The 27,804-nt window shown below is 45.9% G+C and overlaps 2 long non-coding RNA genes across 2 annotated transcripts in view; one reads left to right on the forward strand and one right to left on the reverse strand.

Annotated features, from left to right (window-relative positions):
• Positions 1–937: 937 nt before the first annotated feature.
• Positions 938–27,804, forward strand: part of LOC142818700 (uncharacterized) — a 28,241-nt gene continuing 1,374 nt past the window's right edge. The window contains exons 1-2 of the long non-coding RNA XR_012896296.1: positions 938–1,132; positions 1,698–2,044. This is a non-coding gene — a long non-coding RNA (uncharacterized LOC142818700). The remainder of the gene's footprint in view (positions 1,133–1,697; positions 2,045–27,804) is intronic.
• LOC142818701 (uncharacterized) lies at positions 19,615–24,016 on the reverse strand. The gene is made up of 2 exons (XR_012896297.1): positions 23,844–24,016; positions 19,615–19,763 (listed from the first exon to the last, which is right to left on the reverse strand). It is a non-coding gene; the product is annotated as an uncharacterized LOC142818701 (long non-coding RNA).

Below are 27,804 nucleotides of genomic sequence, written 5' to 3' on the forward strand. Positions count from 1 at the left end.
AGCCCAGGATATTTAAATCCCAGGCTTCATTTGCAACTCCGATTGCCCTCATTTGCCTACCTAGCTCGAACTAACGAGCTAGTTTAGACATACCCGAAGGTGCCACAGGACTCCTTGTCGCTTTTGCAGATTCAGACTAACACGGCTACCCCTCTGATACCTGCAGCTTCAGTCCACTCCTGATACCTGATCAAAATGTCTTTCATCTTCCCAAAAGGCTTCTGGGAAAATGTCCTCTTTCCTGGAATAGAGGTAGGCAGAAGATCAGAGAAAAAACTGCAGATCAAGATGAAATGAAAGTAGAAGTGGAGTGAGCAGGCAAGGCGTTGGGGAAGGGGCAGGATAGGTCTTAGGCTCCACTTAACTTCTGACAATGATTTTGGACAGAAAAATGTGGAGGACCACTGGTGCACACCCTTAGTTCAGTGCTGCTCTTCATGTGTGTTATGCTACAGACTCATGAGTGTGGCTTTGGGGTCCATTCCCTTCCCCCCACTGCATCAATTCTCTCCAAATTACCAAGGAAAGTGGTGGCTTCTGATGTCAATGAAGACCAGATGCCTTGCTGGAGTGTGCTTTGGCTCACAACTCGCTGCTGCCCCAGATAGGAGGCCTGTGATATGCAGGGGGTCATATTAGATGATCTAATCAACTCCTATGGCCTTAAAGTCTGCAAAGCTGTGCAGAACTGAGTGTGGCACTGAGCAGCCTCTGATGTTCCCATGTGTAGCCTGCTTGATCTCAAAACTAAACATGGGTGAGTGGGGGGGGACCCAGGGGAGCAGCTCAAACATGCAAAGAGGCTGGCCAGGGACAAGACATTAGCCTTACAAGGCAGGAGTGGGTGTGGCAGTGACATCACAAAGGCCTTTTGCAGCACCTCAGTTTATTGGTTAAAGGAGGTTGGGAGGCGGTGACCTCACAGAGAGTCCATGACAACGGGCAGGTGGGACAGGCTGCAGGGCAGGGATGATCTTAGAGACCCCCAAGACTTTTCCTCAGGGGGTCTCCTGGAGGTCTGCCCTTGAGGACTGAGAGAATTCAGGGTCCCATACATGAGCACAAGCCTGTTGGGAGTTTTCTCCTTTTCCATGACTAACTGAGCTGGATGAAAGATGACCCTGAGGAGAAGGTAAGAGTTTCCGAGACATAGCATGATCCACCTGGTGCTGGCTAAATTAAACACACACAGAAAACACCAGGTTAGGGCCCCGCTCCAGGGTCTATTCTCAGGTACTAGAGATTTAGACAATTTATGTCATTGCATATTAATACAATAATGATTAAAAGTTCAAATAATATGAAAATACCTATGTACTTCCATTTATTTTGTAGAAGTGTAATGTTCCTTACAACATATACAAATAAGGTTGAAATATGCCCGTCCATTTAAAACCAAGCACCATAATGAAGTCCATAATTGCATGCACTGCAGTGTAAAATATAGAGATATGCTCATGCGTCATGCATAGTGGGCTAACGGCCGTTTTGACCGTGTTAATGACCTTTATGTGGTGCAATGTGGTTTTATTTAAAGTTTTATAGAGATAAAGATGTTAATTCTTAATGCCTATGCCACAAATTCCCAAACAAAATAGACATACTGTCCAAGTGGCCACGGATGCCTGCTCCATAGATTGTCTCAAGCAATTCATTTTCTGGACTGCCACTATTTATCATTTTCCTAACTCCCGTAGGAACATTGCTAAAATTGCTGAACAGTTTTGTTCATCTGCCTCCAATATTCAGAACTTCTACAAGTGGTAGAATTTTTCTGTGCCCTGCAGCCACAACTGGGTTTTTTTTTTCTGAAAAAAAGAAAAGAAAAGAAAAGAAAAGAAAAGAAAAGAAAAGAAAAGAAAAGAAAAGAAAAGAAAAGGACATCCTTTCAAAAAAGATCCCAAAAACGCCTTTCGAAGTGTTGTGCAGGAATCGACTTTACCCATCAATACAATACAGCTGCCTCCGGTGTGGAAGGTGTGATTTATAATCTGCCTTACATGCCTCTTTTCCTGCTATCCTCTACTTCCAAACATCTTGGCATGTAAGTTACACTTGTTTTGCATGTGCCAAATCAGGGCAAGCTACGTTGCTACGTACACCTGGTTTATGATTCATTGGTTCATCAATTACATTTTGATCTCAGTGGTGGTGTGATTCCAGAATACCCATTAACTCACCCCCATTAACGTTTGCATCATTATAGAATTCAGCCCAAAGTGTTCCAGTGGAGCTGTGGGTTTTTTTTACACCTTAATTGAATCACCTGCCCATAATCCAGGCCACCTTTTCTCCATGTTTTGTACTCATGAAGACCTCCCCTTCTCCTGGCTAAACTTAAAAAACAACTAACAGTTTTGCAGCACTTTAAAGACTAACAAAACATGTAGCTGGTATCATGAGCTTTCATGGGCACAGCCCACTTCTCTCTACCAGGGCTGGTCCGAACCCTTTTGGCGCCCTGGGCGCATGGCGCATGCGTGGGCCCGCCCCCCCCAGGGTGCACGGATATGCCCCCAGGGCGCACGGTGCATGTGCGGGCCGGCTATGGTCACTGGCGTGCAGCCCGGGGCCCACCTCCGGGGCGCACGGCACATGTGTTGCCCAGTCTGGCCCAGCCAGTGCTGCTGGCGTGAACGTCAGGCCATGCAGGGCCCCGCACATGGGGGGAAGGGCGCTTCTGGCTGGTGCCGCGGGGCCGGCGCTGTGGGAGTTGGGCGTGCGGCACCTGATGGCAGCTGTAAGGGATGCCGCGGGCCCCTTACAGCTGCCATCAGGCGCCCCCCATCGGTTGGCGCTCTGGGCAGCTGCCCGGCTCGTCCATGCCTCAGTCCGGCCCTGCTCTCTACATGGGCTCGTGCTGATTTCTACCGAAGGAAACATGACAAAACGCATGGACTTTCCCACTTCTGACAGCTCTTCCCCTCCCATCCCTTTCTTCTCCTTTGTCCTTGTCAGAGGCCGAAGTCTCTGGTCTGTTCTCTTCCTCTGTCCCTTCCGCTTGCTCGAGCACCTCCATTCTAGCTCCTGGTCTCCCTCACACCCATTCTCATGCCTTCCCTTATTCTTCCCCTTAGCCTTTCACTCCTCGCTGCTCTTCCCCTTACATCCCAAGCAAGCTTTGGTTTCTCCAGTCTTAAAAGCATCCTACCGATGCGTGAGGATATGGGGAGGAGCACATGCCCCCAAATAGCATGGCGGGGGGAAGAGGCCAGCCAGCAGCTGATGGGGGAGACTAATAGGGAGTCCGTACCCCCACACACACTCACTGGCAGCAGTGGGGCAAATGGAACAATGGCCCCAGCTCGCTGTGCTCCTCCGTCTGTGTTGCTCAGGGGAAGGGACGGGACCACCCTGCGCTCGCTCACAGGAAGTGGAGTGACAGGACCAGAGGAACAAAGGAAGCTGGGGCAGCACTGTGTCACTTGCCCCACTACTGCTGAAGAGTGTGGGGGTGGGAAGCCCTGCTGCTGGTGTTGGCCCCCAGCCCCTCTTGCACCCTGAGCTACATTGCTTGGGAGGGGGAGGGGGCCGAGCAAGGGCAGGGAGGGGCTGAGTTGGGTGGGGCATCAGTTGGAGGGGGTTGTCCCAGCACTTCTCCTGTCTGGGGGTCATGTGGCCCCCACTGTCCATCTTCACCAGTTGCCTTCATAGGCTGGGTATTATCTTTGTCTCATACGCGTCTCATACTGTCGTCTTAGCCAGGCTAAGTCTGGCAGATTGGAGAGACCCTGGGGACTGGAAAAGAGGAAATACAGCAGGCAACTACTAAGAGGGGGGAAGTGCAGACTAGTTGGCTGAAGTTTGGTACCGGGAAAGGTAATGGAGCAAATAACCAATGAAGCACTTTGTAAGCCCCTAGAAGGTGGTTAGTAAAAGTCAACATGGATTTGTCAAGAATAAATCACATCAAACTAACTTAATATCCTCTGGTAGAGTAACAAGCCTTATGGACAGGGGAAACAGTAGATGTGCTGTAGTTTGATTTTTTTAGTAACGTTTTTGATACTGTCTCACATGACCTCATAAGGAAGCTATGGAAATATAGCCTACATGGACGTATTGTAGTGTGGGTACACAAATGGTTGGAGAATATCAAAGGTCCACAGTTAAGCTGGAAGGGCATATTGAATTCTGTTCCATATCTTCATAGACGAGTTGGATAATGGCATGGAGAGTGCACTTAGACTGTGGATGAACTCAAGCAAGGACAGTTTGCAAGGACTTTGGAGGATAGGACTAGAATGCAAAATCATCCTGACAAGCTGTAGGGATAGCCAGTGGTTTGGCATTGGCCTGCTAAATCCAGGGCTGTGAATTCAGCCTTTGAAGGGCCATTTAGGGATGGTACTTGATCCTGCTGTGAGGGCAGGGGACTGGACTCAAGGTCCCTTCCAGTTCTATGGAGGTAAGTATATCTCCATAAAATGATCTGAAATAAAAAGGATGAAATGCAATAAGGGAAAATGCAAAGTACTCCACTAAGGAAGGAGTAAACACCAATACAAAATGGGGAACGGCTCCCTAGGAAAAAGTCGAGCAGAAAAAGATCTGGAGATTCTAGTGGATCACAAACTCAATACGAGTCAGCAATCTAAGGCTATGCCTACACTACAGAGTGGTTTTTTTTTTTTTTTTTTTTGGAAAAACAGCCATTTTTCTGAAAAAACTCATGGAGCAGCCACACCTCAAGCACGTTTTTGCACAAAAAAATCAAAAGAACAGAGGGGTTTTTCTGCATAGGTATTCCTCATTCTATGAGGAAGAACACCTTTTTTGCAAAAGAGCTCGTTCGCAAAAATGTGTGTGGGGATGTGGAAGAGGGTCTTTTTGTGCAGAAAGAGGAAAAAGCATAGGTGCTCTGATGGCCATTCTGTGCATAGCAATCGGAGCTTACTTCCGAGAAAGCATCCATGCAGTCTGGAGGCTCTCTTTCGCAAAAGCGCATTGCTTTTTCAATGCGCTTTTGCAGTGTGGACGCGCTCTTGTGGAAGAATTTTTTGCAAAAGTTCTCTTCTGATAAAAGCTTCTTGCACAAGAAGCCTACAGTCTAGATGTAGCCTAGCAGTGTTGCAAAGAAAGCGGACTCTGGGTTGTATCAGCAAGAGTGTTGTACATAGGACAGGAGATGTCACTTTTCCACTCTACTCTGCACAAGTTAGGCCTCAGATGGACTATATCTAATTCTGGGCACCATATTTTAGGAAGATGTGGACAAATTGGAGAAAGTCCTGAGGAGAGCACCAAAGATGATTAATGGTCTACAAACCATCATCTATGCGCAAGACTGGATAAAGTGTGTTTGTCTAGTCAAGAAAAGAGAAGACTGAGGGGAGGGACATAAAAACAGAATTCAAGTACGTCAAAGGTTGTTGAAGATATGGTGATAAATTGATCTCCTTGACAACGAAGGACGGGTCAAGAAGAAATGGATTATAGCCATGGAGATACAGGTTAGACTTTAGTTCAATTTTCTCAATTGCAAGAGTAGTTAAACATAGGAATAAATGGCCTAAGGAGGTGGTAGATTGATGAGTGGGTCTATATTTTAATCCCGCTCCTTCTGTATTGTTTTCTGCATTTTTATCCCACTTCTACCTGCAATATCTTTGAATCCCACTGTGACAAGCTGGTCTGGTCACACCACTCCCCAGAGAAACCATAGAGAGGTCCTCCAAGTAGGCAAGCATGGCAGCAGCTAAACCAGTTAGTCAGGGGCCAGGTAGGCCTACAAAGGGAGCTACAAAACAGAGCAGCAGTCACTTCAGAGCAGAACTTAAGGAGAGCAGAGCTCTGCTCATCTGAGAAAGTGGGTTTTCCCTGCCAAAGCTCGTGATACTATATATAGAGATATATAGATATATTTGTTGGTCTGTAACTTTAAAAACAATCATAGAATCATAGAATCATAGAATAATAGGACTGGAAGGGACCTCGAGAGGTCATCGAGTCCAGCCCCCCGCCCTCAAGGCAGGACCACGCTCCGTCTACACCATCCCTGACAGATGTCTATCTAACCTGTTCTTAAATATCTCCAGAGAGGGAGATTCCACCACCTCCCTTGGCAATTTATTCCAATATTTGACCACCCTGACAGTTAGGAATTTTTTCCTAATGTCCAATCTAAACCTCCCCTGCTGCACTTTAAGCCCATTACTCCTTGTCCTGTCCTCAGAAACCAAGAGGAACAAATTTTCGCCTTCCTCCTTGTGACACCCTTTTAGATATTTGAAAACCGCTATCATGTCCCCCCTTAATCTTCTTTTTTCCAAACTAAACAAGCCCAGTTCATGAAGCCTGGCTTCATAGGTCATGTTCTCTAGACCTTTAATCATTCAATGAGCAGTCTTGTGGCACCTTAAACACTAACATGGCTATCCCTCTGAGTCTTACTAACAAAACAGAAATTTTAGGGGGGAGGGGGGAGATTTGACAAGGTAAGGAAACTGTTTCCCTCTGCTTGTTTCATTTAAATTAAGTTGGTTAAAAGCAGCATTTTTCTCAGCCTAGTAAAGTTTCAAAGATGTACCAAGCCAATGTTCAGTTGTGAGCTTTTGAAAGAACAACCATAATGTTCTGTTCAGCATTATGACCATTTCAGAGTTATGAACAACCTCCTTTCCTGAGGCGTTCGTAACTCTGAGGTTCTGCTGCACTGCACTCTGGGGGTTTTGCCCATCTAATACCCTTCTGAAACAAAGTACATTTTACCCACTCCCGCTGTTATCGCAATGGGTCCTCGGGGTCCACGGGATCCTAGTCCTGCTGCGAGGTTCTAGGTCATGACACTCAATATTTGCTATCTCTAGATCTAATTCGCCTGTTTACTTCAGATCATTATCTTGTGCGTTGCTCGGTAGTGGAGGTTTCCTCCCTTTTCCTTGTTGATGATTACCATGCTCTCTGGTCTGTGTTTATAACGTGTGCTTACTAATAGTGTGGTGGCATACTGCTGCCAAGCTTCTTCTGCTAACAATAAGAAAAGGGAAAATTGATATTTATGGAGACTGCAGGGGTTGGCCGGGCTCTTGCTCGTGACTTTTATTGCAGCTGACTGCAAACTTTTCAAACACGAGGATTTGTATCTCATTGTGGAGTGCTGGTTTCCATTTCAATCTGGGTCCCATTATTAGGGCTTGGTTTACATTCGGTAACACTAGCCATGTGCAGAGCCACACAAACAAATATGAGATTTATGGCTGTAGCTTTCATGGACGGTATGTAAATCTCCATCCGTTTGAAGTGAGCTTGGAGGAGAATGAACACAAGACTTGGTCAGGTCAAAGGTCCATCTAGCCCAGTGTCCTGTCTTACAACAGTGGCCAATACCAGGTACCCTAGAGGGAGTGACCAGAACAGGGTAACCATCAAGTGATCCCTCCCCTGTCACCCATTTCCAGCCTTTAACAAACAGAGGCTAGGGTCAACATTCCTATCCGTCCTGACTAATAGCCATTGATGGACCCTGTTACCCCCCAAAAATTCTCACTGGAGACCATCCAGGGTTACACTAGTATGGGTTTATTTCCATACTAAAGAGGAGAGAGCAGCCACTAAAGGTTTAAACTAAAGAAGATACAGAGCTCTCTCTCTCTCTCTCTCTCTCTCTCTCTCTCTCTCTCTCTCTCTCTCTCTCTCTCACACGAACATGCACACCTCCGTTCATTCACTCCACACCCATTCATTCCTGCCCTTAGACACTCACACACTTACACAGGCATATAGGTTGTAGAAGGAGCCAAGGCATGTAGATCCTGGAGGGTCTTTCTGCTCATCATGGCAGGAGGCGAGACACTGGAGAGGAGTTTCTCAGGAGCAGGGGAAGGAACAGAGTGTCTCACATGTGGCCCCTCTCCTTAAATAGTATCTGATTAGCTCCTGTGACTCATTCACCTCATCATCAGGGAGCATGCCCAGACTTCCCTTTATCCAGCAAAAGCAGCAGTCTGTGATGACTCATCATCATGTGCTCCATTGTTCCCAGTCTTCTTCAAACACAAGCACTCTCACACTCAGGGGAGAATGCAGTTTAGAGCAAGTTACAGGCAAGGCGGCTGAGAGTTACAAAGATTACAAAGTTGCAGCTTACAGTAAGTTTCTAAGAGTTAGAGTTTGACAAAGATCACAATGAGTTACAAGGTTTGACAAAGATCGCAATGAGTTGCAATTTAAAACCTTAGATCTTACAGTTTAGTGTAGTTTCAGAAAATGCATGTTTATAAATCAAGTAAGCTCAGGCAGAGGCTTTTTTATACAATGGACCTAACCTCCATGAGTGTATCTAGTTCTTTCTTGAACTCTATTCAAGTCCTGGTCAACATCCTCTGGCAAGGGTCCAAACTTTAGTCCTCCTGAACAGGTATCATAACAACCCCCTCCTCCACAGGGGCAGCCTAGTAAAAAGCTCAGCTTACTTTCCCACCCCTGACGATCCTGTCTGGGCGAGGACAAGCAGTACTGGAGAGGAGCACAGTGGGAAGCTGGCATTTCTAGACCTTCTCTGGGGTGAAATGAAGAACCCTGTCTGAAAGACTATTCAGTCCAGCACCTTTCCTGAACAACTGTTGTTAATTTGAGATCTCGTGATGGCTTGGCATTGTGGTTTTCAGCTTGATGGTATTCTCTGGCTTGTTACATGCCCACAATGACAGTTCCCAGTCATCACCATGGAATGTTGGAATTCCCAGAAACAGACCAGGAACAGGCCACAAAATTTCCTTTAAGAAGAAAAGCCAACCCTTTTAAGAGCTAGTCTTTGCAAAAGCCATGTTCTTATCTTCTGAACAGATGCCTTGAGGATACAGGTCTGATAATGGCACAAGAAGCAATGGACTTAAAAACTAAAGCAAGGCAGCTTTGGTTGGACATTAGGAAAAACTTCCTACCTGTCAGGATGGTTAAGCACTGGTATAAATTGCCTAGGGAGGTTGTGGAATCTCCATCACTGGAGATATTTAAAACAGGTTAGACAGACACCTGTCAGGGATGATCTAGATCAGGGCTACTCAACTTTGGAAGCCCCGGGGGCCAGAATGATACTCACAGCACATGCCAAGGGCCACAACTTAAGTATGGTTGCGTATACATGCAAATATATGCAAATAGCTTCTTTCACACTGATGGGCATGAATACAAAGATTAAGGCAAGACTACACAATACACAGGCCCCATGTAAGTCAGTTCTGCTGATATTTATAAAATGCAACATTTACCCAATTTCCACCCATATAACAGCACTTTTACTGGGCAATGACGGTCCAGGAATTTAACTACTAAAATGTATATCAACAGAAGACTGTTATATTGACTCACCGTTGTGGAGCGTCTTCCCAGGGGAGGCCATGTTCAAAGGATCCCATCTGCGGGCCGCGTGTTGAACCCCATGTAAACCCAAACCACATAGCGGGCCGCAAACAAATGGGCCACATGTTGAATAGCCCTGATCTAGATGGTGTTTGATCCTGCTGGGAAAGCAGGGGACTGGACCAGATGACCTCTCGAGGTCCCTTCTAGTTCTAGTGTCCTATGATTCTATGATTCATGCTGAGGAGATAGTTTGGCTGGATGTGTCTTTGTACACAGTTTTAATCTTCCGAATTCAGAGAAAGGATATTGACATTGTTTTTACAATGCTGCTGCTGTGTTCTGCCTCACTAGAGTTCCTTTCAGTTTATGCTGGTGTAATAACAATACCTAGCTCCTATATGGTGCTTTCAGTGGTAGATCTCAGAGGGTGTGTCTAGACTATAGGTTTTTTTTTTAAAAGTGGCCTTTTTTTGAAAAAACTTCCCCTGCGTCTAGACTATCACCACGTTCTTTTGAAATTAAATTGAAAGAACGTGGCGGTTTTTTCAACCGCGGTAAACCTCGTTTTACGAGGAAGAATGCCTTTTTTCAAAAGTGCTCTTTCGAAAAAAAGGCATTCTTGAATGCAAACAGGGCTTCTTCGAAAGAGACATCCAGACTGCCTGAGTGCTCTCTTTCGAAAAAGCAGATCGCTTTTTCAAAAGAAGTGGTTGTAGTCTAGATGCTCTCTTTCGAAAGAGGCTTGAAGTCTAGACGTAGCCAGAGTGTTTTACAAAGGGCAGTAGTATGAGACACAGAATTCAAGAACACAAAGTTATGATCCACTTTCCAGTAATGTGGGAGACCAGGAGTGTCTAGAAATGTGGTACATGGCAACTCCGTGAAAGCTTTCATCTAAAAGCTGTTTGTTGGCTCTGAAGTTGGTATATTGCCCTGATAGACTTCTCTTGGGACGAAGTGACTCATAGACTCATAGACTTTAAGGTCAGAAGGGACCATTATGATCATCTAGTCTGACCCCCTGCACAGTGCAGGCCACAGAATCTCACCCACCCCTCCTAGAATAATCCTCTCACCTATATCTCAGATATTGAAGCCTTCAAATACTTTGAAGGCCCCAAGATGCAGAGAACCCTCCAGCTGTGATCTGTGCCCCATGCTACAGAGGAAGGCGAAAAACCTCCAGGGCCTCTGCCAATCTACCCTGGAGGAAAATTCCTTCCCGACCCCAAATATGGCAATCAGCTAAACCCTGAGCATGTGGGCAAGACTCACCAGCCAGACACCCAGTAGACCATGCATGTAGACTGGGCTCAGTAGAAGCTTCATCTGTCATGTAGGAAAGCAACAGGGAATTGTGGTGCTTCCCATGGGTTGTGGCCTCCCCGGGCTTGATCTCTCTGTACATTTTAGCAACAGGCGTGTGTTCCCTGGAGCATCCAGACTTTGTTCACAGAGCTCTGAGACTGACTACTCCCAAAGGAATGGTACTACTCAGCATACAAGAATCCACTCTGGATCCTGCTCTAAGTAATATAAAGTAGTTTGGATAGATGATATATATCTCATCTATCTCTATATAATGGGATATATGGAGATTATATATAAATATATAATATATAATGGAAACAAGAATCTGTTTTTCCTCAAAGAGCAGAGATTCAAGTGACAGCGGGTAAGAATATTGGCAACAAATAATTACAACTAAAACAAAATCAGAACGTACTTTTGAGAGCCTGAACTTAACTCGCAAGCTAGTCCCTTCTCTCTGACAAGATAGCGTAGCCCCAGCCTTACCCTCAGCATTTCCAGCCATGCTGGCGGGGGTCCCCTTTCGATCAGATTAAGCCCTCCCCCCCCCCCCAGCTGGACGTCACAGACTGAAAGATGCCAGGGGGCATGTCTACACTCGGAAATGATTGTGAAATAAGTTATTTCAAAATAAAAACTCCCAAAATAACGATTGTGAAATAAGCTTATTTCTCATAACAAGCAGGAGTTATTTCGAAATGACAAGCCCGCTATTTCAAAATAGGCTGGGTAGTGTGGACAGTCACCTTGTTATTGCTGAATAAGGGGAGTGATTTCAAAATAACTCCCTAGTGTAGACCCCAGGGCAGGGTGTCTCTTCACATCCCCGAATGAACCCAAACAGACTTTTGATGTTCACCTGAAAAGAGAGTTGTCGTCCCCCTTCCTGTTTACCTTTTCCTGTGAATTTTCTTACCCAGTCTCCACCAGCTCTGCTTTAGCAATTGACTTAGTATCCCAAAAGGCGTCTATCATGAGATCTACAAAACCTAGTAGTCCACCAGGATGATAAATGTCTTCCACCCTCTGTCTGGAGAACTGGAGAAGCACCTGCAGACATGTCACCTGTGACTTGTTTTAACCAGACACAGAGAACCTTGTTTTTGTGCATATACCTAAGGCCTCACACATTTTCTGTATGTGCGCCTCATAATGATTATGGTAATAGGATCGGGTTCCATATGAAGAGAGATTAAAAAGACGTGGACTTTTCAGCTTCGAAAAGAGGAGACAAAGTGAGGTTATAATAAAAGTCTATAAAATCATGATTGGTGTGAAAAAAGTGAATAAGGAAAATTATTTACTTATTCCCACAATATAAGAACTAGGGATCACCAAATTAAATCAATAGGCAGCAGCTTTAAAACAAACAAAGGAAGTTTTTCTTTACTCAGTGCACAGTCAACCTGTGGAACTCCTTGCCAGAGGATGTTGTGAAGACTAGGACTTTAACAGGGTTCAGAAAAGTGCTAGATAGATTCATGGAGGTTAGGTCCATCAATGGCTATTAGCCAGGATGGGTAGGAAATGTGTCTGTAGACTCTGTTTGGAAATGGGTGACAGGCAAGGGATCAAGTGAGGATTACCTGTTTTGTTCCCTCCCTCTGGAGCTTCTGGCATTGGCCACTGTCAGCAGGCAGGACACTGGTCTAGATGGACCGTTGGTCTTATCCAGTATGGCCGTTCTTATGTTCTTATGACCAGTGAGATATGTAGGCTTTCATTAGACACCCGACACCTTTTGGAGAACCCATGGGATCCCTGTTCCCCCGTGTACCTCTGTGTCATGTGTCCATTGGCATTAAGAGGTCTTTGGGACACAGGAGTAGCTGGCTTTGATCTAGGATTTGTCCTTGGCTGAGTTGTTTAAGGAAAGATTGATGAGCGAATAGTTTATTCTCAGCCAATTGAGATTTGGAAAGGTTTATTTTTCTGCTGCAATAGGACACGTTGTCAGTTTGACAGACGGTTCCGAGGCTGCTGTTTGCTGTGCTAACCTAAACAGTGGTGTTAGATCAGTCCCTGCTATTCCTGCATTTTGTTTGCTGCTTTTGAGAATGAGGCGGTATGATGGGGCGTCTGCCCAGCACTGGCCTAAGAAGGGTTAATTCCAGTCCTAGGAGAGGGCTGGGGCTGTGGAACAGGCAGCTGCAGTAGACAGCAGCCAATTAGGACCCAGCTGAGGACTGTATAAATAAAGGCTCCTGAGAGGAGAATCATTCACTCTTACTCCAGCTGGGGAGGAGGAGGGACCTGGCTTCCTGAGGCAGAGCAGAGTTGGGGAGGTCTGGCCTGACCCCATTCCCAGACCGCAGGTTGTGTAGATAGCTGGTAAATATAATTGACCAGATTCTCCAAGCCGATGCGGCTGGGGTAATCATTTATAGCCACTGTGCCTGCCCTCAGGTGGTTTCCATTTTACATCACAGATACATTGCACAAGGTGTGGGGAGGGCAGCATCGGGCTGTGGAGCTACGTGTTTGGAAAATGTTCTGGCCTCCTTCAGCCTGACGCTGGCTTAGATGAATTGAAGACAATCTTACAAAAATTAAGAGCCACAAATTGCACAGGGAAGAAGCTCTAGATTTTTCAAATAATGGGTCGAGTCATGCCTGTGGACCTTCCATCCACACCATCCAACTCATGTGTTTGCTTTGGTTTTCTCTGACTGCTGGTTGAAGGCGCTCACGGACACAGCTGGATGGTGCTCATGGACACAGCTGGATGGTGTTCTTGGACACAGCTAAATGAGCTTCAGTCCTACAAAAATATGAGAAACTCTGCTGCGTAGTAGGAGACAGGATGAGGTGTGGCCTGTGGGTCTGAGGTCTAAAGGAATCTGGAATCTTGAACTTGCACTAGGCTTCCTCTAACCCATATTCTCCTCAGTTCTCATCAAGTCCTGAGATTTCAGTGGGACCCCAGGTGATAATGGCGTGCACAGATGTCTCTGCAAGATTGGGATGAAAAGTCTATTCTCTACTGCCCACAAGGAAACCATGCAGAATTCACCGGGAAAGTCTATTTTCCCGCCTCTTGCCATAAAATACTTTTCAGACTATTCCATCCTAAGCAGGGTTCTTCTCTGGGGCTGTGACTCATCTATTCATGGCTGTTGGCATCTTCAACTGGCAGCCAGAGGAAACGGATGAAATCAAATGCTCCTGAAAACAAACCCTGGTGACAACTGTAGGGATGACAGAGTTAATAGGAGGGAGTGGAGCCTGAGTTTGCGGAAAAAAAATCAAACATTTGCTTGCTGGTCGTAATTTATTGCACAAGGGCTATATTTTTACTAGGGGACCTCATAAATAATACTTGATTTAACATTTTCAAGGGCTGAATGAGGAATTTTAAGGACCAGTGTGGAGGAAACAAGGTTTAAGGTTCACTCCCTTTAATTCCTTGCTCTTCGCACACTTGGCTCCCCTACCATGTAGAAATAAGTCATAGCTTGAGGGACCACTAGCCACTGGTCTATACCAGACACTGGTATCCTGTCCTCCTGACGATCACGTTCAAAGGTGACGTTAAGCCGATGTTATTTGTGGTACTCTGGGCACTTGTAGGGCCACTTTGGAGAAACATGCACTGGATGAGAGGCACCCTATGGACACCATGAGGCCTTCTCAGCTGGTGTCAATCAGTGTAGTGCTATGCTGGTGTAGACACCAGCTGAGAATCTGGCCCTCTGTTACATCAGCTTAGACTCTGGTGCTGTGTTCGGGCTTGTCTACATGAGCACTCACTTCACAGCCTGTCCCGGTATAAATCAGCCTTGCACTAGTCTGCTGCGTGCAAAGGGGCTATGCACTAATGTGTGCTTTAATTTACTCCCTGTTCAAAAGTGAGGAGAATCAAGGCACAGTAGTGAGCAGACGTGTGCTGCAGTGGGTACCACAGGGACACCTGGTGCAGGGCAGGCTAGTGTGGGGCAGACTACAGCCTGGCTTGCTGTGAAGTGAGTGTCTATTTTGACAAGCCCTTACACTCCAGGGCCAAGTTCTCAGCTGGTGTAAATCAGGGTAGCTTTAATGAAGCCAATGGAGCCGCTCCCATCGGCAAAAGAGGAAGCATTGATGCAAAGTCACCCTTGATATTTAGTTTATACCACATCACAGATCACCTCTGAACCTGGTCTACTTATTTTAAGGGACTCTGTGTTAGTGTCGCTCTGCTACTAAGGTGCTAGGCGACTGGGGAGGAGTTGCAAACATAAGTAACAAAGTGCAAGGAGATGTAGACTAAAGATATGTCTACACATCTCACCTCAGATATCTCTCTGTCACTGATGTGAACTGATTTCAGTGGGGTTTACACCAGCTGAAAATCTGGTCCACATTCTCTTCCTTCCACCATTCTCTAGCGTCTAGGCTTCCTCCTATGGAATTTGCACCCCTTTATAAATCATCTCTGAGTTTGTCCTTCATCGAAGAGGTTCATTGCAGAATCAGAATCCTCTCCCATAGCACTACTACAGGCAAACCCCTCGAGCTCCCTTCTGGCACTCGTAAGGTCTGCAATTGTCCCACCCCACCTATTCCATGAGAACAGGTGGGGTGTGCAGCATGCGTGCCGTGGGAACAATCTGGTGGAGTCCATGTTTCCACTATGATGGCTTAGGAAGAGCCCCAAGGTAGCCCCATGGCTGACTCTTGGAAAGATGGTGGTGGCTATGTAAGGAAACTTGGTCCTGTGATTGTTTAGCTGCTACACTGATTTAAGCAATAGAAACCAGGAGAGATGGATTGAGACTAAAATATCCTATTCCTCCAAGTGCCCTTCTTCAGTCAGAAAGGCCGAGATTTTCAAAAGAATAGAAGAACCTGAGAACAGCCATACCGGGTCAGACCAAAGATCCATCTAGCCCAGGATCCTGTCTTCTGACGGTGGCCAATGCTAGGTGTCCTCAGAGGGAATGAGCAGAAAGATAATCATCCAGTGAACCCTCCCCTGTTGCCCATTCCCAACTTCTGACAGAGGCCATTCCTACCCATCTTGGCTAACAGCCTTGACGGACCTATCCTACATGAGTGTATCTAGCTCTTTTTCGAACCCTGTTAAAGTCCTGGCCTTTGCCACATTCTCTGGCAAGGAGTTCCGAAGTTTGACTGTAGGTTGCGTGAAGAAATAAAAGAGCCCAAGGTAGTTAGGCACTCAGTTCCCATTAACATCTAATAAAGATCTGGGCACTTAACTGTAAGTCTTCTTTGAAAACAGTGGCCAAAATCTTGGTGGGAACCACCAAGCCAGCAGCCAGTCACAGTAAGTTAAGGTATGTCTATACTACCACCCTAGTTCGAACTAGGGTGGTTAATGTAGGCAACCGGAGTTGCAAATGAAGCCCAGGATTTGAATTTCCCAGGCTTCATTTGCATGTTGCCGGGTGCCGCCATTTTTAAATGTCCGCTAGTTCGGACTCCATGCCTGCGGCTACACGCGGCACGAACTAGGTAGTTCGGATTAGGCTTTCTATTCCGAACTATCTGTACACCTCGTTCCATGAGGAGTAATGGTAGTTCGGAATAGGAAGCCTAATCCGAACTACCTAGTTCGTGCCGCGTGTAGCCATGGGCACAGAGTCCGAACTAGCAGACATTTAAAAATGGCGGCGCCCGGCAACATGCAAATGAAGCCCGGGAAATTCAAATCCCGGGCTTCATTTGCAACTCCGGTTGCCTACATTAACCACCCTAGTTCGAACTAGGGTGGTAGTGTAGACATACCCTTAGTTCTAAGATGTCTTGGACATTTCAGTGGACGGATGGCTCCAGGGGTTGGGATTGGATATGACATGGTCCATCTCCGAGTCGTAGTTTAAAGCTGGGGTGGATCCGAAGCTTCTCCAATCTGTTTGGTCACCTGTGTGAAATGAGTCTTGATCTGCTTTTTAGTGCAGGGTGCTGAGCACACTTAAACCACCCTCTGACTTGGAGCCTCGTTAGCAGTCTCATCGAAGGCTCTGAATAGGCTAGGTGCCCAGCCTGCCAGAGGTGGGACAAGGTTGAGGCACATGAGCATGGGGGAAGCTTGCGATGTTCCTGCCTATGTTGTACTTCTTCTGTGGGCAAAGAGAATGCTGCAGTATCCACTGCTAGTCACCATCCTGGACATCACTTGTAGCTGAACTGGGGGGAAGAGGGGTGGTACCAAGTCATTGTCCCTGTGCTTTGCACTTAGTGTGAGATTATTTAAGGACTTTGCAAAGCCTCCTAAGAAGTAGACTGGTATTGTCTCCTCTTTACACTCAGCACAAAGAGCCAAGTTTACAAAGATCTCTAGGCACCTAAAGATGCAGATAGGTATCTAGAGGTACATCCAAAGGCAGGCTAGGTGCCTGCCTCTCACTGACATTCAATGGAGTTAGGTGTCTACTTGACTTAGGCACATCTGTAAATCAAGTGCAAGCTTCATTTGGCCCCCTTGTGCACATGCATTAGGATGAGAGCTGGGCAGGAAATATTTTCCCCTCTTGAATGAATTCTTGAGATTCCACCCCGTCCCCCCAAAAAGAAATCTCCCTTCTAGAATTTGGATGAAAGGTTGATCTAATTCCCCCCCCCCCCCCACCCCCCACAAAGTGATTAATCTGGAAAAAATCAGATTGGGCTGATTCAAATTTTTTAAAACTAGCTTTTGTCCGCCATTTAAAAATAACGTGCACCGTTTTCTTAAATGAAAAGTTGCTTTGAACTCGAACTGAAACTTCAAATTATCAGAAGGATACTTGGACGAATTCAAAACTTTTTTCAAAATGTTTTCGAGTGTCCCTGATTTGCTGAAACTGACCCTTTCCTGCTGATAGTTTTGGCCAGATGAATTGGCTTTTTCCATTGACAAAAAAAGTTCTGTTGGGGAAATTCCTACACACTTGAATTATGTTACTGTCTGTAATTATATAATTACCTACTATTTCCCCCCAAGACTCATGCCTCATTCAGTGAGTGAAGGGGAAGGGGCAGTGCAGGGAATTCTCCCTGGAACTCAAATTCTGAAGCAAGCCACTGGGGGCGAGTCCCGTAACAACCCCAGCAAATCAAACTCCAGGGGTTCAGTTCTGGAATTCAATGCTGAATGTGAGCAGATGCCTAGGATCCTGTAAAGCTTCTGAGATGGAACTAGAAGGGAGCAGAGAGGTATGAAAAATGTACCACATCTCAAACAGCCCAAACATGTTCTTTTGGGGCTCGATTTGAATGTTGGATGAAGGTTTGATTTCTTATTTTGTGTGAGCTGGTTTGCATGGCTATTGGAGTGGCATTCTCAAAGCCTTAATAATTAGGTGACAAGTTTCAGAGATGGAGCTGTGCTGGTCTGTTTCAGCAAAAACATTGAGGGGTCAAGGGCCACAAGAGTCCTCTGGGTTTCTTTATTAATAGTTAGATACTCAATCCAAGGCATCTTGTGCCTGCTTTTTCAGAGGTGTTGATCACCAATAACTCCAGAAGAACATAGTCAGAGCTGTGGATGCTCAGAACCTCTGAAATATAACCACTTTTCCATGGAGGCACTAAAAGATCTTACGAGACAGCAGGGGTCGCCAACCCCTCTCCTTAAGGTGTATAGGCACCTCTCTACCACCAAGCAATCATAGTAGAGTTGTCAATATGAGAAGCTCAATTCTGACAGATGAAGCCCATCCTGGGATCTAATTGGTGGAACTCTGGTGGTCTGATTGGTCCCCTGCTTATATATAAACCATGCACAGGAAAAGGGAACGTGCCCATGCAACTGGGTTTCCTATGGTCAGCAGTGCTTCTTTTGTGCTACCTGTTCTCAGTGCCTCAGTGGTATAAAAATGAGTAGTCCTGTGGCACCTTAGAGACTAACAAAACTATATAGTATCATGAGCTTTTGTGGGCAAAACTCACTTCCTCAGATGGTCTTGAGTGGAGAAAAAAAAAGGGGGAGGGTCACAATTAATACCAGAAAAAGAAAGGAGAGGAGGAAAAAAGTAGCTGTAAATTGTAGTGTGGTGCTAATGAGGCTAATTGAGGAAGTACGGGGCTGGAAGTGTCCCATACTTAGCTTTTGAGGTCAATGGGGTCTTGAATGTAATGAAAATGGGTTTTATAATGGGCCATCCAATTCAAGTCTTTGTTCAAGCCCCGGAGAAACTGTCAAATTTGCATATGAAGGTCAATTCCGCATTCTCTTTCTGTACCTGGCTTGTGAAATTCCTTTGTCGCACTGATGGCTGGGGGAGGATAGCGCTGCAGTTCAGACGGTGTTAACGATTGGCTGCCCCGGCCTACCTGTTCTGCCTAAGGCCCCGCCCCTTCTGAGGGTGAGGAACCAGACTCCCCCTCTCCTGCACACACCTTGCCAGGGGGCTTGTGGAAGCTGTCGGCCTCCTTGCCTATGATAGGTAAATGTTATTGTTCCCCGATTGGATAAGTATAGTTCTTATAATCAAGAGGAGGACTTGAAGAAACCACTGGATCTTTGGAGAGGGAGCCGTTTACGGAGAGGCATCAGACCTAGAATAATTAGGCTACTGCAAAACAATAGTGTCTGGGTGCAGAGTGAGAATGTAACTTTCTCTTATCGAAGCCCTGGCAGGCATTCAGCCTGTAGGCAGAAATCCTTGTGTGACTCGCTCAGTTCCATTTATGCTGGGGCGTTGGCAATGGATTTTGGAAACTGTGTGACTGTCGCCTCAATTAGCAGTGCATCTCGGATGACACTTCTGGTGCGAATATTAGATTATATGAGACCAAGCCATCGCTTTCCTAAGCTTTTGTGCAACTAGAAAAGCAAACTCGAGTGGCTTGAACACAGCCATAGTGAAATCATTTGTAAATTAGGAGAACAGAAGAAACACGGTTGCCAGGTCTTGTCATCGTCTGAGGCTAGTTTGGTGGCATATGTGGAATAAACTGGTGATCTATGCTCAAGTGGATTAAAATTAATGAAAGATGTGTGGCAGAATCCCCTACAGTGCTTTGAGGCCTTGACTCCCCGTGTCTGGTGTCCCTGCTATAAAAACCACCAACCTGCACCTTGGGAAACGAGCGGGAGCTTCCGACTTTGTAGATGACCATCAGATTTCAGATTCTAGGACTGCCAGTGTGACGAGGAGGGCTGCTATTATTTGAACACTGATCTTCTATAGCATCTCGGAAGAAATCCTGCAGAAAGAGATCTGCAAAGTGGACCACAAGTTAAACATGAGTCAACAATCTGACGCTGTTGCACAGAGTTAGGAGCAATATTCTGTTCTACTGCAGGAAGGGATCTAGGGGTCATCGTGGACCATGAACTAAATATGAGTCAACAGTGTGACACTGTTGCAACAAAAGCAAGCATGATTCTGGGAGGCATGGGCAGGAGTGTGGTGAGCAAGTCTCGAGACGTCATTCTTCCGCTCTCCTCTGTGCTCATTAGGCCTCAGTTGGTGTCTTGTGGCCAGTTCTGGGCACCACATTTCAGGGAAGATGTGGAGAAATTGGAGAGGGTCCAGAGAAGAGCGATGCAAATGATGAAAGGTCTAGAACAGTGGTTTCCAACCTTGTTTATACCGCAGACTGGCAAACTCATTCAACATTTTTTGCTGGACCGACATAGAAACAGTTGCATATTCATTGTGGCAATTGATTTTACACAGTCACGTGCCATTTTGCATTACATCTGTCCGCACACAATGAATAACCCACCACTTCTCCAAGTTTGTCCACTTTGTGAGAGCCATCATCCTTCTTCACCTCCCTCCCACCTCATTCTCCTCGCCTCAGGAACCCCACCCCCAGCGCCTGGACACTGGTTCCCGAGCTGTCCCCACCCTCAGCACTACCCAAGGAGAGTCCAAACCTCGCCTCGCTCTTCCCTGGCTATTGGCACCCAGCCCTTGTGCGCCCGGCTGCCCAGCCTGCGGCCCTGCGCTGTCACTTATTGGCCAGACCCCGCTGCAAGGGGAAGCGGAAGAGTAGCTTGTTGCTGTAGCTGCCCGAGCTCACCAGGATCATGCTGTGTGCTCTTGCCCATCCCCCACGTGCAGCTGGCCTAAGTGGTTTCTCTGAAGTATAGCTCCCCCCTGTGCTTGCTGCCCCCCATGGCCACTCTCTGTATCACGTCCCTTCTCTATGTCCCCTCCCTTTCCATGGTATGGAAAATAGTCCCATTCTTGGCACTTCCCATTTTTTTGGCACCACTAGACCCTGACCTTACTTTAAGCTGCCTGTTGAAATGGGTCATCCTAGCTCTTACCATTCAAGAGGAGTTCTTGACCAAACAGACTCTGGGACAGACAGACAGACAGACAGCTGCACATTTCTAAACCACATAGATAGTTTTATTAGTTATACTCCACCAGAGCCTAGGGGCTGAACTCAGATTGTGTTTGTACAATTCCTGGCAGAATAGGACTATGGAGGAGAGAGCCTGTTTCTCAGGCACGATCCAAGAGCGGTGGAATGCCACCTGGCTGCTTCCCACAATTATTGTGCAACAAGTGCTCCTTTTCCACATCGCAGTGAAGAGGTTGCAGGTGCAAAGTGCCACTAACTTTGCCCACAAATGCTGAGAAAATAATGTAATTCTACCCTGGCACAAGCCGCCATTGTTCATGGTTTTCCCCTTGTGAAATTTCCATTGCCAGTAGCACAGCGACATTTAACCACATGAGCCACAAAAGCAGCCTGACGTGGAAAACTGGTAGTCGGGTTACTTGACAAGCCTGACTTTTGTCGTCTTGGAAACAATTTGAGTGAATACAGAAACATGCCTCATGAAATCGCTGAGACCAAACACATTGCACTAAGAGAGGAGCCCCTTTCTCCCTCCGCTGCTAAAGGGGCTGCATTCCTCTCATCAGCGATGCCAAGGGGCGAGGGAAGAGACCTCAGTGGGTGGTCTCGGAAAGCCAATGGAGCAATGTTGACTGGGTTGTAAGGGAAGGATAAAGGAAAGGATCCAGTTGTGAAACCTTTGGACCTCTATTTTCCAGTTGCAGATTTCATAAAACGTCCTGCTCCCTCCGCTTAAACTTCTAATGTTTCAAAGGAAAGGCTTCAAACCAGCGCTCCATAGGCCTGATCCTGAAAACACTGCACTACGTGAGTAGTTTCCACCCACATTCAGAACTAAGGCCACGTCTATAGGAAAGGGGAAGGTTGAATCACAGAACACTAGAACTGGAAGGGACCTCGGGAGGTTATCGAGTCCAGTCCCCTGCCCTCACGGCAGGACCAAGCACCATCTAGATTAGCAGGTCTCAAAATTGTTAGGCTCTGGAGCCCTTTGCATGCGTAAAAATTTATGCGGAGCCCCAGCGGTCCACTGATTGTATGTGTTGTACCTATCAATGTTTCCTGTTTGGCAATCTCGCGGAGCCCCTGGAGATGTCTCGCGGAGTCTTGCGGCTCCACGGAGCACAGTTTGAGAAACACTGATCTAGCTCATCCCTGACAGATGTCTATCTAACTGCTCTTAAATATCTCCAGCGATGGAGATTCCACAACCTCCCCAGGCAATTTATTCCAGTGTTTAACTACACTGACAGTTAGGAACTTTTTCCTAATGTCCAACCTAACCCTCCCTTGCTGCAATTTAAGCCCATTGCTTCTCGTCCTATCCTCAGAGGCCAAGAGCGTCACGAGGCAGACAGTCTCTCCTGCCTCAGAGCCTACTGGAAGAGTCCAAGAGGCAACAGGGCAGTCCCTGGGAGCTATAGCCCAGGGTGGATTGACACATTGCCTTGTGTTTGAGGCAGTGCCTGAATTTAATGTTCAAAGAATGAAACTGCCTGGAAAAAGAGACTCGGTGGGGCCGTGAGTGTTCCATGGGCTTGGGCGACAGGCCAGCAGAGTTGAGGAAAATCTGTGTCATGCCACAAAAGGGTCCACGACACATGCCTCATGAGTCCCTTCAGGGCATGGACAACTACCATGGACCTCAGTAGCTTCTCCACCATGAACAGAGGCCGAGCTATAGGACTTGGACTGCAACAGGATGCTGCAAATACCATTGGGCCTCTGCTACAGAGCCCCGGGCCAGATTCTGCCCTGGTGTACAGAGTTACAGCAGTGTGACTGAGAACCAGCTGGCTTCATGCTTTCAAGGCCCACCCTTCCGATCTTGTCTACATCCTCCAAACACTGCCGCCTGCACTGAAATCACCCGGTGTGTCTGAAGTAGCATTAAACATATCAGGTCCTTCCATTGGCCCTTCCAGACCTCTCCGGGAGGGACAGCAAAGGTGACACTTCTCGGAGAGATGACTCACATGCTTGCCATGGGCAGGAAATCAACTATTCCATAGACCTAAATCCCCAGCTAGCTGGCCAAGAAGCTGTACTGGCTCTAACTGTAAAGGCGGCTGGTAACCTTCAGTCAGAGGTGAGAGGGGTTGGGTAGCTGCCATGCTGGGAGGTGCCCCTCAGAAACAGGGAGAGAAGTGAGAACATGTTAACATTGAGAGAAAAGGCCACTAAACACCTCACAAACACGAAAAACACCTCACAAACACGGAGCGAAAGTGCGAACGCTGGCTGACACATCTCATGGCCTACCCGCAGAATAAAAACAGAGGGGAGGCCTGGTAACCGGGTGCTACAGATTGTTAAGCACTGGACCACATCACACTCAGTTACATCATCTCACTTCCCAAATGGAGAAGTGCAGCTCTCAGTTTAACTGTGTGGACACCTTGAGGACTCTGCTTCTCAGGCACTTTGGAATTAGGTGCCTGAGTCTAATCTGAAGACTGGTGTTTGTGTAGCTGGTGAAATAGCTCAGAGAAGGTCTCCTAAGGCCTTACACCAACAATATCGAGCTCTTATAGGGAGCTTTTCATCTGCAGTTCTCAAAGCAAATAACACTGCCCCCATTTTACAGATGGAAAAACTAAGGCATGGAGTGGGGAAATGACTTGCCCGAGGTCAGCCACCAGGCCAGCAGCAGAGGCAAAATTTGAACTCAGGTTTCCTGAGGCCTTTTCCAGTGCTGCTTCTGTGGAGTCCACTGTACACACCTTGTGTGAACCTGCTTAGACAATACGCGTTGTGACCTCCGCCCCTGACTCTGCAAAACCCTTCCATGCCTCCTTGACTTGAAGCATTCAAGCTGGTAATGGGCCTTCTCCTGTGCTTAAAATTAAGCCTATCCTTAAGCGCTCTGCTCAACTGCCCAGAATTTGCATCTTGTGTGACCACACCAGGGTCCAAAAGAGATCAGTTTGGTCCACTGGATGAATCATTTTGACCAATATTGCAAAATTGTCACTTACCATAATACATCTCTGGAGCTGATTTATTCCATTGTAACTGGCTCCTAGAAATCCCTTTCCACCCCTTCCGTGTCTTTCTTTGATACCGGATGTTTTCTCTCCTCATTTGGCCCTTTTCTCCATAACTAACCTTCCACCTGCCTGGCTTACTTCAAGTCTTGGGTAATGACTTCAGCAGGATAGCCCTCTCGTAAGTAGCAGCTAGCAGCATGATGACACCCAGAGATCAGGATTTAATCAGTCTTGACTGAAGGCTGCAAATGATTCACTCCTGTCAGCACTGGGCAACACAACAAACAGCTCTCCAGCAAATCACTTAAGCAGAAATATGTTGGCATGTTTCTATAGCAACTGAGGAAAAATATTTCACGCCAAAGTCCATCTGCTGTAATACAGAGTGAGATCCGGCCAAGGAACCCATCATAAATTAATCTTAATTTGCCAATTTCGTTTTGGAAACCTCACACAGAGACATGCAGACAAAGAGGCAGGGCATAGAACGGTAGAAACACAATTGATCTCAGATACAGGCTGTCAATTAATCAAAGACTGGGGCGTTAATTTGAGAGGAGATGATTATTGGAGGGGCAAAAAATGCTCAGTCATTTGAGAGGTATCCGTTTTCATTGCTGTTTACTGATCAGACAGCTTCACACCATCTCACACTCAGGGTGTTTGGAAACAGACTTTGTATGCTTCCCAGGCGCCAAGTAGCAAGTATCCAAACTTATTTGGAAAAAAAACCAACCCCACATTTTGGTTTAATTTACTTGTAAATCCATTCAGCTGTATAAAATCCTTTGTAGAAGTCATCAAAGTGGGGAGAACTGGGGGAGGGGGAAAACAACAACAATGTGATAATTCGGACTGCGCTACATTTTATTTTCGGCTACGTCAACACTTCAAAGCCGGTGGGAGTTGTGCGAGGGAGATCTGGAGCATTTTATGGGGTGCTTTGTTTGTAACACAGACACTGTTGCCAGCTTCAGATCCTCTTGCACCACTTGTGTTCTGCCTGCCAGTGTTTTGTATGCTTTGTCACTAGCCGCTTTCCATATCTGATCGGGCAATTTTGTACAGCCTTGAGAAAATAAATAATGAAAAAAGGAATTTTACTCTCGTTCAGCTAGGAAACATTTAGTCTCACATCCTAGAACAGATGCCAGGTCACCATGGTTATGCTAAGGGGAAGAGAAGTCAATCCGATGTGGATTCGGTCATCAGACGCTTTTTTATGCAACAGTCAACGTTGAAAACATTCTCGGGAAAAGTCAGATTTTTGTGCTTTCTCACAACACACGGTTTTGTTTCTGATGAGAATTAAAAAGATGTTCATGCACAGAGTTGGCATGCATCATGCTGGAACCAGTGGGTTTTCATCCGCACAATAACTTCATCATGACCCTTTCTTTCTGATTCTTGGCCCATCATTTTTGTCAACTGACCGGATGAGCTCTTGTTTTTATTTCCACTGTAGAAATGCACTGTCTGACAGGTGAAATGTTAAGTCAACAGGTAAATGAGGGACTGGAACTGCCTTCATGAAGAGAGTTTGAAAGATGCAATAGGCACCTGAGAAATCTTGGAAAAGTTTGCTTTATATTTCATTTGAGCTCCCCTGATCTCCACCCTCCTGTCAGCCCCAGTTGTCCTTATCAATATCAATCTCCCTTCGGGTATGTCTACACTAGCCCCCTAGTTTGAACTAGGGTGGCTAATATAGGCATTCGAACTTGCAAATGAAGCCCAGGATTTAAATATCCCGGGCTTCATTTGCATGTTCCTGGGCGGGCACCATTTTTAAATCCCCCTTAGTCTGAACTGACTGCCCACAGCTACATGCAATGAGGTGTAACAGTTAATCCAAACTAAGGATTTAGTTCAGATTAACCTCTTACTGCCACGTGTAGCCGCGGGCAATCAGTTCGAACTAAGGGGATTTAAACATGGCGCCTGCCCGGGAACATGCAAATGAAGCCCGGGATATTTAAATCCAGGGCTTCATTTTCAAGTTCGAATGCCTATATTAGCCACCCTAGTTCGAACTGGGGGCTAGTGTAGACATACCCTTCCACACAGGGAAAGAAAACAAACTACAAATAATCGTATGATAAATTTTGACTTTGACAAAGTTGATGTTTTTATTTAAAAAGAAAAAGGGCAACTTTTTTGTTGTTAATTGATTAAAATAAGCAAGTGTCTGATTTTCTATCTGCTTTGGGATCCCTTTGCACTGATCTGTTGGAAAAGAAGAAAACACCTTGTTAGCAGTTTAAAAAAATGCACATATAAGCCAGACAGCTGCTTAAAGTCTAAATTTTCTCATTCTCTGCTAGAGCAAGTATTTCTTCTGATGTTTTTTGTTGCACAATGACTGTTAATAAGATTTTCATATGATTCATATCATTTGAGTAGTAGGGGAATTATTTTTTGCCCCCTCCTTATAGTCAATGTCCTGTGCTGTTTTCTTGAAATTGTCAATGTGTTTCATCTCCACTTAAAGCCATTGTACTATCTGGAATGCTGGTTTGAGAGTGTCAGACCTGTTGAGTTGTCACATTGGAATTAAAAATGTTGCAGCTGCAGAGAAAGAAGCATAAAACAGTCTGCTAAGCACATTTGCTTGCAAAAAAATGCTGCATTCTATTTTACTTTGTGGCGATCAGAATAATTAGGGATGAGTGGGTCAGGAAATTTGACTCAACAGACTGGTCCCAGACCTAACTAGTCTTGAGCAATGGAAGAAGGGAAATGTTACGGCATTTCATATGGATGAAGTTCCCGGATTCAGGCATTATTTAAAAGTTTTTGTAAATCGGTGTGTAGCACATGAATGAAAGCATTGGAATGTGGTTTGACACTGAAATAGCTACTATAAAACCTAGTCAAATCTATAGCCTTACCCAGATACATACAGTAGTTTAACTGCACTGCACAGAGTCATGCCATTGCCAGGTCTACTTTAAAAGGGAAGGTTGAATCAAGATACGCAATTCAAGATACATTAATTACGTAGCTAGAGTTGATGTACCTTGTTTCGAGTTTCCCCGCCATCCTTACAATGGGAGGTCGATGGGAGCAAATGCTCCCAGCAGCTTCCCTTGCTCCTTGCAGAAGCAGGAGTACCTGCTGCCGATTGGGAGAGGAGGTTCCTTCTGAGTTTGATTTAGCAAGTCTTAACTAGACCTGCTATGTCAAACTCCGGAAGATCAATTGTGGCAGCATTGATCTTCCGTTTAGTGAAGACATGGCCATGAAGACATGTTTAGAATGCCTAAATGAATAACCATTCTGTGAAAGTCAGACTGAGATGCAGGGAGAAACTGGTTCTGATAAAAGAAGAACCAACTCACTCCAGTTAAAACTGAACTGAATCTTACCTAACTTTGAGCGGCTTTATCTTGCTCTCTCTTTCTCAGAATGCAGCACATTTGTTCACTGCTTGTGTTCTGCTCAGTTTAATACACCCTCCCCGCATTCCTGATACTATATAATTATGATTTATAATACTATATTTAAGCGGTGAACCGCATACAGGCTGGGATTTCTAAAGTCTTTATGAATGTGGTCTTGGATATAGATTCCTAATAACTTTAAAGGACTTTAGATCTATCTCTAGGGGACGGATCCTCACCTGTACATCAGCATAGCTCCATTAGGGTCAGTGGGTCTGATCCTCAACTGGGTTACACCAGTTTACATCAGCTGAAGGGAGTGGATTTTTGCTGGTTTGTACTAGCCGATGATGTGACTCTATGTCTCTGATTAGAGGCTACCTGGACTGTCACACAGCTGTCTTTTGGAAATCTCACTGTTACATCCAAAGTGACCATATAACAGTGATGGCATAATCAAGGGGGTCGAACTTGATCTCCTTTAAAAGTGCTGCCCTTGACCACTTTCCAAAATCATGGAGAGTCCCCCCCCAAAAAAAAATTATTGCCCATCCGTGGTTTAGGCT

Source organism: Pelodiscus sinensis, chromosome 17 (genome assembly GCF_049634645.1).
Source record: "Pelodiscus sinensis isolate JC-2024 chromosome 17, ASM4963464v1, whole genome shotgun sequence".
In the NCBI taxonomy this organism is placed as follows: domain Eukaryota; kingdom Metazoa; phylum Chordata; order Testudines; family Trionychidae; genus Pelodiscus; species Pelodiscus sinensis.